Source organism: Sycon ciliatum, chromosome 7 (assembly GCF_964019385.1).
Source record: "Sycon ciliatum chromosome 7, ocSycCili1.1, whole genome shotgun sequence".
Lineage (NCBI taxonomy): Eukaryota > Metazoa > Porifera > Calcarea > Leucosolenida > Sycettidae > Sycon > Sycon ciliatum.
Window position 1 is genome coordinate 9641554 of NC_088649.1, and position 9116 is coordinate 9650669.

Sequence of the window (9116 nt, forward strand, 5' to 3'; positions counted from 1 at the left end):
GAATCCCAAACAATGAGTTTTAATTTTTAACCCTTTCTAAAGAGCACTAGGAAATTTTCAAAATTATGCATTTTTCGTGTTGTTTGGATCATAACTTCTGTTCTACTCACTCAATCTTCATTATCTTGGGCTTCCTGGAAGTGGAAAGGTACCAGTGAGAGAATGAGGTCAACCATGATAGCCAGGACACATTACAGTCATGTACATATCCAGCGCTATAGGCTATAGCGGTAGAGTGCAGCGACGGTGCGAAAAATGCCCCAAACAGGCCCAAACACGTCCTGCTCCAGCGATTTCGTTTTTCTTGATCGCAGAGTGTCGATTTTTTTGCTGTGTACTCTTGAAAATATCACAAGTGAAGCTCCTGCAATTTTGAGCAAATCAGCGCGACGAAAATCTCAAATTCTCGATACTCAAGTCGCACTGCGCGCTTTTCAAATTGCCGAGATCGCGGCTCAACTTACGAATGATTTATCTCACGATACATTGCTTGCAACGCTTCGAAAATTGTTTCAACCGACAGCTGAGAGTTTTCCATTCGACCTGGATATTTGGATTGTTGGATTTGAGCGAGATTTGACTGAGTTACGATCTTTTGAAGTTTTGCATTCTTGCCAGATCGATCATGCGCCCTACCAAAAAATGCCCAAAAACCTTGCTCGTTTGGAACATTTGGGGGGTTTCCGGGCAACGGGAAACCCCCCTGCGTACGCGCCTGCCGAGTTTCTGCGACCGGTGCGACCGGTGCGACCGGTATCCCGGAGGCGCAATGGTACCACCTTGCTCAGGACCGGAGGGACTGGCGCGAACGTAGCCGTCGGAAGCCACCAAGCCAGCCCCAACCAAGAGTGTTCGTCTGTGTCTGCGGCCGCGACTTTCGCCGTCCGAATGATTTATCCCGACACAAGAACTACTGCCTCGCCTAATAGCTATCATCGCCTTCGGCGATGGGCTTTCCAAAGGTCCAAAGGTGTGTGTGTGTGTGTGTGTGTGTGATTGTTTGTGTGTGTGTGTGTGTGTGTGTGTGTGTGTGTGTGTGTGTCACAAGTTGCTATGTCGAACATAGCTGTTCGCTATCATCGCTTCCGCGATGGGCAAGTCTGAGGTCTGAGGTGTGTGTGTGGGCGTGTGTGTGTGCGTGTTTTTGTCTGTGTGTGAACGGGAGGAGAGAGACAAAGAGATCGTTAAAGAGAATGAGTGAGGGTTCGACAGGTTTCATAGGCTGTGTTTACATGAGAAGTTTCAACCCGGGTCGAGTTCAGCCCGGGTTGAAAGTCTGTACGACAGACAAAAGAGGTGAGCGTTTACATGAAGACAGTTGACCCGGGTCAAATACTGATATGCCGCCAAAAGTCCACTTCTACAGTCCTGTATGGTCACGTGAATCCGTTCGCGCGAAATTTGCATCTGCAGTGCCGTTCAAACCTGGCGCGAGATACGCACAGAAGTACGTTTGTACGATTTTCTTGACCCGGGTTGATTTCAACCCTCCCCTTGGGGGGAGGGTTGAAATCAACCCGGGGCGAAATTTCAACCCGGGTCAAGCGCAATGCGTCATGTAAACGCGCCATTCATTTTATGCACATGGCGGGTTGAAATCTGACCCGGGTCGAACTCAACCCGGGTTGAAACGCTTCATGTAAACACAGCCTTACTGAGGTCGAAGCCACGTTCGAGTCTGACACGCCCTAATGTGGACAGCTTTCTAATGTGAAAATGGTCACGAGGTCACTCGCCTGGGCTAGCGGAATAGCGATAATCTTTCCAGGATGGCTACTGACGGCAAGTACGATTGCGTCGTCAAACGCTGAGTGGAAGCGGTACTGTGTACCGTTCTCATCGACAGACCCTTTGGCGCATTTCCGGATGAAGTGCATTGTGGGATCGTTGTCTTTGGAGCTGTTTTGTTTCATTGGCCATGACGTTCTGAATTATATTCTTTGATCTGTTGATGATGAGTCTTTACACAACTTTTTTTTGTAACCCTGCTGCTTGAATGTTGTTTTTTGAATCTACAGCTTGACTTCTTTCTTCGTTTCATTTCCACTCAGTTTTAAATTGCTCACCAGCCTGAGCCGGGAAGTTGAAACAGGTTTTAGAGTCTCTGATGCGAGGCTACAGAATTGATCTGAAATAGGGAGTGATAATCAGTAATGCTTGATGGCTCCACCTCGAGAATGCACTTGCGAGTAGCGCCGCTTGCCTCTGTTATTCTTTGCCCCCTCGTAGATCTACGCTTTCTCTGCTGGTGAGACTGATGCTGATCGAGCTGGTAACATCATCACACAAACCAAGGTGCATTCTTCGTAAACACTTTGCAATGACATCTAGCGGAACACACATTGTTTTAGGTACGCTCTCACCTGACCTGACTGACCGACCTGCCTGAGGGTCACCACCAGTGGCTTAGCACATGCACATATGCATGTACATGATTTTGGTCTCAATGCTGTAGACAGCAAGCTGTTTCGCCCATAAAAGGCCTCATCAGTATAGCTACGAGCTTTAGCAGGCCGAGCTATCAGCCACTGTGCAAAGGACGCACCACAGACATTTTATAGTTAAGATAGCTCGTCGCTCTAGCGCCAGAGTGCTCTAGTTTTAGGTTCAAGTTTACCACCATTGGCTAGCACACGCAGTATCAAGTAAGTTCACGACCAGCGGTCTAGCACTGACAGGGTTGAGGTCTTGATCATCACGAGCTGGGTGAAACCTTGGAGTTCAGGTGCCCTGTGTAGGTTCGAAACCTGCGCCATCACTGTAGTCTCAGGATTACCACCACGCACGTGGTCTGCTGGTACTTTTGTATAAAACGGTGGGCTGAAGATTCGATTTCCAGGACGTCCGTCATATTTGTCCAGTTAGTTGTGTTACCTTGGCTTGCACGCGCAGACTTCGTTTTTGTATAATTATGGACCTACTATCAAGGTCAGTGACGAACTCGGGAAGATTTGCCGTGACGTCAGAAGCAGACGATGACCCCGGCACACCTGCACCAGTATATGTAGATGCACAAGGTGTTTGCCTGGATGATGGGAGAACTATGACCCTCACAAGGCATGGCCTAATGGATAGAAAACATCCCGTTACCCAAGTTGACTTCAGCTGGTGCCAACTAAACGACTCTGCCTTCCTCCGCCTTGCCTCATGCCTCTGGCATTGCGATGAGTTGATCCGGTTTGTAGCCGATTGGACGTGTCTCACGGATGTCAGCGCCGACTGCATACGATTTGTAGTGGCGAAGCAGAGTTCACATCTGCGTCACTTCAGCTTGCTGCATGGCACGACGTTCACCTGCGATGGCCTCTGCAAAATCTTGCAAGGACTAGCCCAGTGTTGCAAACTGGCCGTCCTGCGTATTTCCGCTGGTACGCATATCTGTACCCAGTCATGTACTGGCGGTGCTGAGGCACTCTTCCTAGCCTTGTCCTATGTACTTTGGAAAAACAGACGGACGTTGAGAGACGTCACATTGACTGGCATTGACACGCGCCGGTTCCCCAAACCGTTCCTGTCTCTTCTCACCCATTCATGTGTTGCTCGCCTGGCCAAGCTCCGATTCGTTGGGCTCAATTTGGACAGCGCGCAGTACATGGGCCTGCTGCAATCGGCCATTAAACATTGTTCCGGAACGCTAACACAATTTAGAGTGGAGAATGACCAGTTAGGCCTGAGCTTCGTCGAAAACATCATAGAGCCGCTCGCAGAATGCAGCACATTGCATACGGTAGGTTTTGTCAATATCGGAATCCCATCTAGCGCGCTACCGATCCTTGGCCGTATTGCTGCTAAGAAACGCCAGACCGCTACGGGATTCACTTTAGACATCTTGGGAAATGATTTCTCCGAGGAGCTGGATGAACGTGTCTGTGCCGAAGTCTCAATCGCGTTCAGGTCACTGTTCATACTCTTCATTGATGTGGACAAGGTTCATCCAAACATCATGGGGGCCTTGCGATGGACCATGAAGACACGCTACAGGATCCGCAGCGAGCCAGCTGGCTCTTTGCCCGAAATTCCTCCGACAACATTCCCGTCGCGGCCCCTGTTTGAGCACTGGCTACACCTGCAGGAATAGTCTATGATGAACACCCGGCCAGTACTACGAGTAGTAGTCAAGATCAAAAACACGAACTGTGTGTTCCATAATTTATTTATATTTTCGTTTTCAAACCTCTTGTGCTTGCAAAAATACCATCTTGATCAATAATAGAACTGCAACTAAAACCCAAAATAATTGTTTTGTTCTATTACATATATTGACCATTGTCTACGAAAGTAGATCCTGCTTTGCTATCCGCTGAGATCACGCAGGATCAGTGTCCAGATGTGGCACGCACTCAACATTGATTGTGTGCTGTTCTTTATAAAGTCAGTTCTCTCATGTATAATTATGTTATTTATTGTTATACCCTGCAGTGCAGCCTACTTTGCTCACCTTCGCGTCCTTGTCGGACACTCTCTGCACACGAGGAGAGCACGCCTCTGACTGTCTACCGGCCGGTGCATCGCGCACTGGAGATCGATACACGCTGTAGTGCAGGCTGTGGCCCCCATGCCGAGCACTGGTCTCGTCTGTTGTCCCACCATTCACCCTGCAGTCTGTACCAATCTTGTAATGACATTACATTGTATTAACTTGTAGGTTTCCTGCAATCACGAGGGCTTGAAAGTGATGACGTCAAAAACGGCCAGGGAGTAGTAAGTTGACATCAGATTTCTATTTTGGATCCACTAAGGTGTGACTTCGCTATTGCCTCAGTATGTGGGTGCATAGCAACCCACTCATGTCGTATGTACATGTAGGTGTGACTTTTACTTCGCCACCAGTTGTCACCCCACCCCCAGTAGACAAAGCAGTCAGTTTTACTGGCTACATCACCTTGCTGTGAGTAAGACCGCTTGAAATATGCTTGGATCCATACAAGAACTGGATCCAAGTGGATCCAGTTTTTGAATTTGTGAAATGAGAGAGCTGGGAAACTCAGGGCCCTACGCTATGTTTTTTGCCTAGCGAGTGTCAACTTTCTCTTTGCATTCGAGGGTAATACGACGGCGCCGTCTACCACCTTGATGGCCTAGGCAAAAAAGCATAGGGATATTATAAATTTTCATTCCTCCTATTTGTTTAACTACCGTTTAAGTCGGATCAAGTACACCCTAGGGTAAACAGGGCCATTCGCAAGTACAAACTGCCGATAAGAGTAGTTTATGAGCACTCGGGCAGTCTCCGCAATCAATTATGTCGTTCAGCACAGTCTCCACCCCGGTGTGTCAAGGAGCCGAATATTACGCAATGTAGGAGACGAGGCCGCCCGCTTCAGCCATGTCTTACCGGTACTTGTCAATCCGGTGGGGAGAAGGTTTGCATGCAAAAGAATGTAGTAGCTGATTGTTCCAACTAGGAACACATGCTGCTACCTGGAGCTTCACGAGGTGTTTGTCGCGCTGGAAACAAAAGCGTCTCTGTAAGTTTGTATCCCTGGTGATGGTTTGGCCTGGACAGCAGTATACATGTATAAGTGGTGCTTTTCAGGCGCAATCTTCCTCAGCCTACTCAAGCTCAACTGATGAGGGGTGAATTCCCCGAAACACTGCGTATTGAGCAGGGAGTGGTGCTTTCCCGCAGGTTTGCCGAGTGGAAGGTGCGACGTGCTCATCGTGTGCTCCGGATGGCAGTCGTGAGTCAGTCAAGTGTCAAGTTCGGCAAGAAGCGTGTGTTCCTAGTTGGAACAATCAACTTCATGACAATTACCGCCGAAGTCGCAACTTCTAAGTTCATTCAATAATGTGTTACGAGAACAAAATAAAGTGCTAAAATAGAATGAGGAAAGGTGAGACAATAGAAGTGAAGTGAGAGCTAAGTGCAAAAGCGGGTGAGAAACTAATTGCAACGCTAGAACTGTGTAGTGAGACAAACAATCATGATGTGCACCTGCGAGAACAATCTTAACGCAACTACATGTTTCTTCTGCTTACAAAGATCAGGCTTATGCAAACGATTACAAACAGCCTCAAGTAATTTCAACTGACTACCGGTAGCATACCCTGCACGACTAGCATACCGTGTACTTCCATCCAGAAGCGGAGGAGTGCAACAAACGTATGTTTCACTCGCAAATATTTTCATGCGTTTGCTCTTGTTCTGCGCAACTCCGTTGAACCTGCCATCGTGGTCTTTGTTTTTCCTCGTGGTAGTTGAAGTTGCCCGCCCACCCACACTGGTTTCACGGGGGTCTTCCGCTGTTCTTCTTGATATTCTATGCCAATGTGTGTGGCTTATGATTATGACATGCACTGGTTATTACATACCATTTCTGGCTGTCTCTATTCTTGGGTTCGACTGGCAGCGGGGCAGGAATTAATGAAATAGAAAGGTTTTTGGCCGAAAGGAGTGTTTTTCCTCTAGCCCGGTTGAGCGGTCGTGGCTAGGAATGTAGGGAGTAATTGTTTTCAGGCGCTCTCCTGCTGCCCAGTCACCCATGCTCACCACTGACCATGCTGTTCCACTTGATTTTACGTCCTTTTCTCCCGCTTGCTGGCGGTTCTTTGATGGATTTAGATGTTATTCGCCTATTTATCTATTATGTGGCTGCGAGTGTGGTTTTTTCCTTCTACATGTATTCATTTCTGGAAAACCACTACTACGGTGGTGAGTGTGATTGCTCTGGTAGACCACTACGGTGGTGAGTGTGATTGCTCTGGTAGACCGCTACGGTACTATCCCATGTACTGAACAGTTGCTTTGTGAGTGAAAACATCTGTATAGTTCGGCTCGTTCGTTCCTTTGCTATCACGACTACCTCAGATTCAGTACACTACTGGCGGAGAATGACAGCAAGCAACAAGTCAAACTCCTCGCCAAGTACGAGAAAAGCATCAAATGGCTGCGTTCAAAGCGGTATGGCTCCTTTAAACCCAACATGGACATGATTATTAACCTTGCCAACATCGAACTATCCCCTGTGCAAAAGGAATTACTGTGCCGGGGTTCGGAGTTTGGTATTCCTCCTTCTAGCAACAGAAAGGAAATAGTCCTCACGCAATTTGAAATGTTCCACAACAAAACTCATTTAGAATTTTACACCAGTGTCTGAAAATCAGCCTGCTATCTGTACGGATAACATTGAGCAGCACTGTAGCCCAGTCCGAGCAGGATGACTGGGGTGCTGGAGTGCTGAGCCTGACCAAGAGCTTGAAGAGGGGAACTGAGATCCCATTCTGCTCTGCTGGATTTATACTACCGACTGTAGTAACCCGCGATGCATGCGTGTGTGTTCGTTTATTTGCGAACCACTAGTATAGGCATACTTGCCAACCATACCGGTTTTCCCGGTATTATGCCGGGAAACTGCGGTCACTACCGGCGTACCGAGGATTTTTGACTTTGATCGAAAAACTACCGGTATTGGCATTTAACCATGAGTGTTAAAAAAGGTTGTTTATGGTGTGACAAGGGTAGCCCTTGGCGGATTAAGCTCGGGAAATTACTCAATTATGCTTTCTCGTATGTCATGTGATTGTCGCTTTGGAGTGGACCAATGACGAAACCAATCGAGCGGGCTGGAAAGCGTGGTCCTGCTTGCTCAAAGGTGATGGAACTGGATCCACTGGAACGGCAGGAACGGAATCTACTGCGTTCATTGGTTCGCGAACTTGGCTTGGGTGCACACGGGAAACACGTTCCAGTCACTCATACTCGGCCAGCACCGCTGTTCATGCAGATTTCAATTTTGGATCCACTAAGGTGTGACTTTGCTATTGCCTAAGTATGTGGGTGCATAGCAACCCAATCATGTCGCATACAGGTGTGACTTTTATTTCGCCACCAGATGTCACCCCCCCCCCCCTTTGCCAAATCAGTCAGTTTCACTGGCTACATCACCCTACTGTGAGTAAGACGGCTTGAAATGTGCTTGGATCAATACAAAAACTGGATCCAAGTGGATCTTTTTTGAATTTTTGAAATTGTTACTATGCTGTGACGTAGCACTTTCAAAGCCTATATAGGGTACCCCGTAAGAAGGCCTTAGGCCTGTGGGAATGCCCCATTAAAATTTAACAAATAATAATAATAATAACGAGAGAGCTTGAAAGCTCAGGGCCCTACGCTATGCTTTTATACTTTTTGCCTAGCTTATCGTACATGTTATTAGAACTGATGGAAATGTCATTTTCCGTTGATTGGCCCCATCATTGTATTGCAAAAACGTTTCAATCAGTTTGAATATGAGTTAGGCAAAAGTATTTGCAGAATTTATTGCGGATTGTTATTTCCCTAATATCATCTACTTTTGGTTTGCTCCTTCTTTTCTTTTTATCTCCTTATACTGTAAATCCTAGAGGGTGGTGGCGTTCCCACGGCGGATGCGGAAAACTCGGCTTCCAGCCGAGTCTCACGCGAACCGTGAAATTTATTTATTTATACTGTAAATCAACAAATTTTGGCCGATGAGAAACTTTGGCCGATCTCGAAACGAAACTTTTCGCCGTCATTAAACTTTGGCCGATTGGAGTTTTCAAAAAGGAATCGATCGGTATTTTTTGCTCTCACATGCATCCATTGCTCAATCATGCATCATTTGACTCTATGACAAACTTTGGCCTGCGATTTCTTTGGCTGGTTGGTACCAAGCGACGAAATCAGCGAAATGAAATCGCCAGCGAAAATTAGTTGATTTTAACCCTAGAACTACCAAAATCTCCCTTGACTCCGGTCCCGTATTAGACTGATCGAGAAGCCGGAGCAATTAGTTTATTATATCTTTATTTGGATCATACACATGTAACTATGTGTCTCTGTGTTCGGTCACTTATAATTGCTCACGCACAATGCTCCAGGCACTCTCCTCGCATTTATCCCCAAACTCCCGCCTAAAAAAAATTCAAAATCAAATGAAATGCTTTATCGGCAGCGACACTGCGCCTACTGAACATGGCTTCCGCCAGACCAACGTAAACTCAAAGGACGTTCCTAGATGATTATAACTGCCCTGGCACTTCATATCATTCTATGCTGCAGATGACATAGTAAATCACTTTCCAAACTTAGAACAAACAAATGTGTCTGTTTCGGCAGGGTTCGAGATTAATATATTGACCATAACGACACGTGA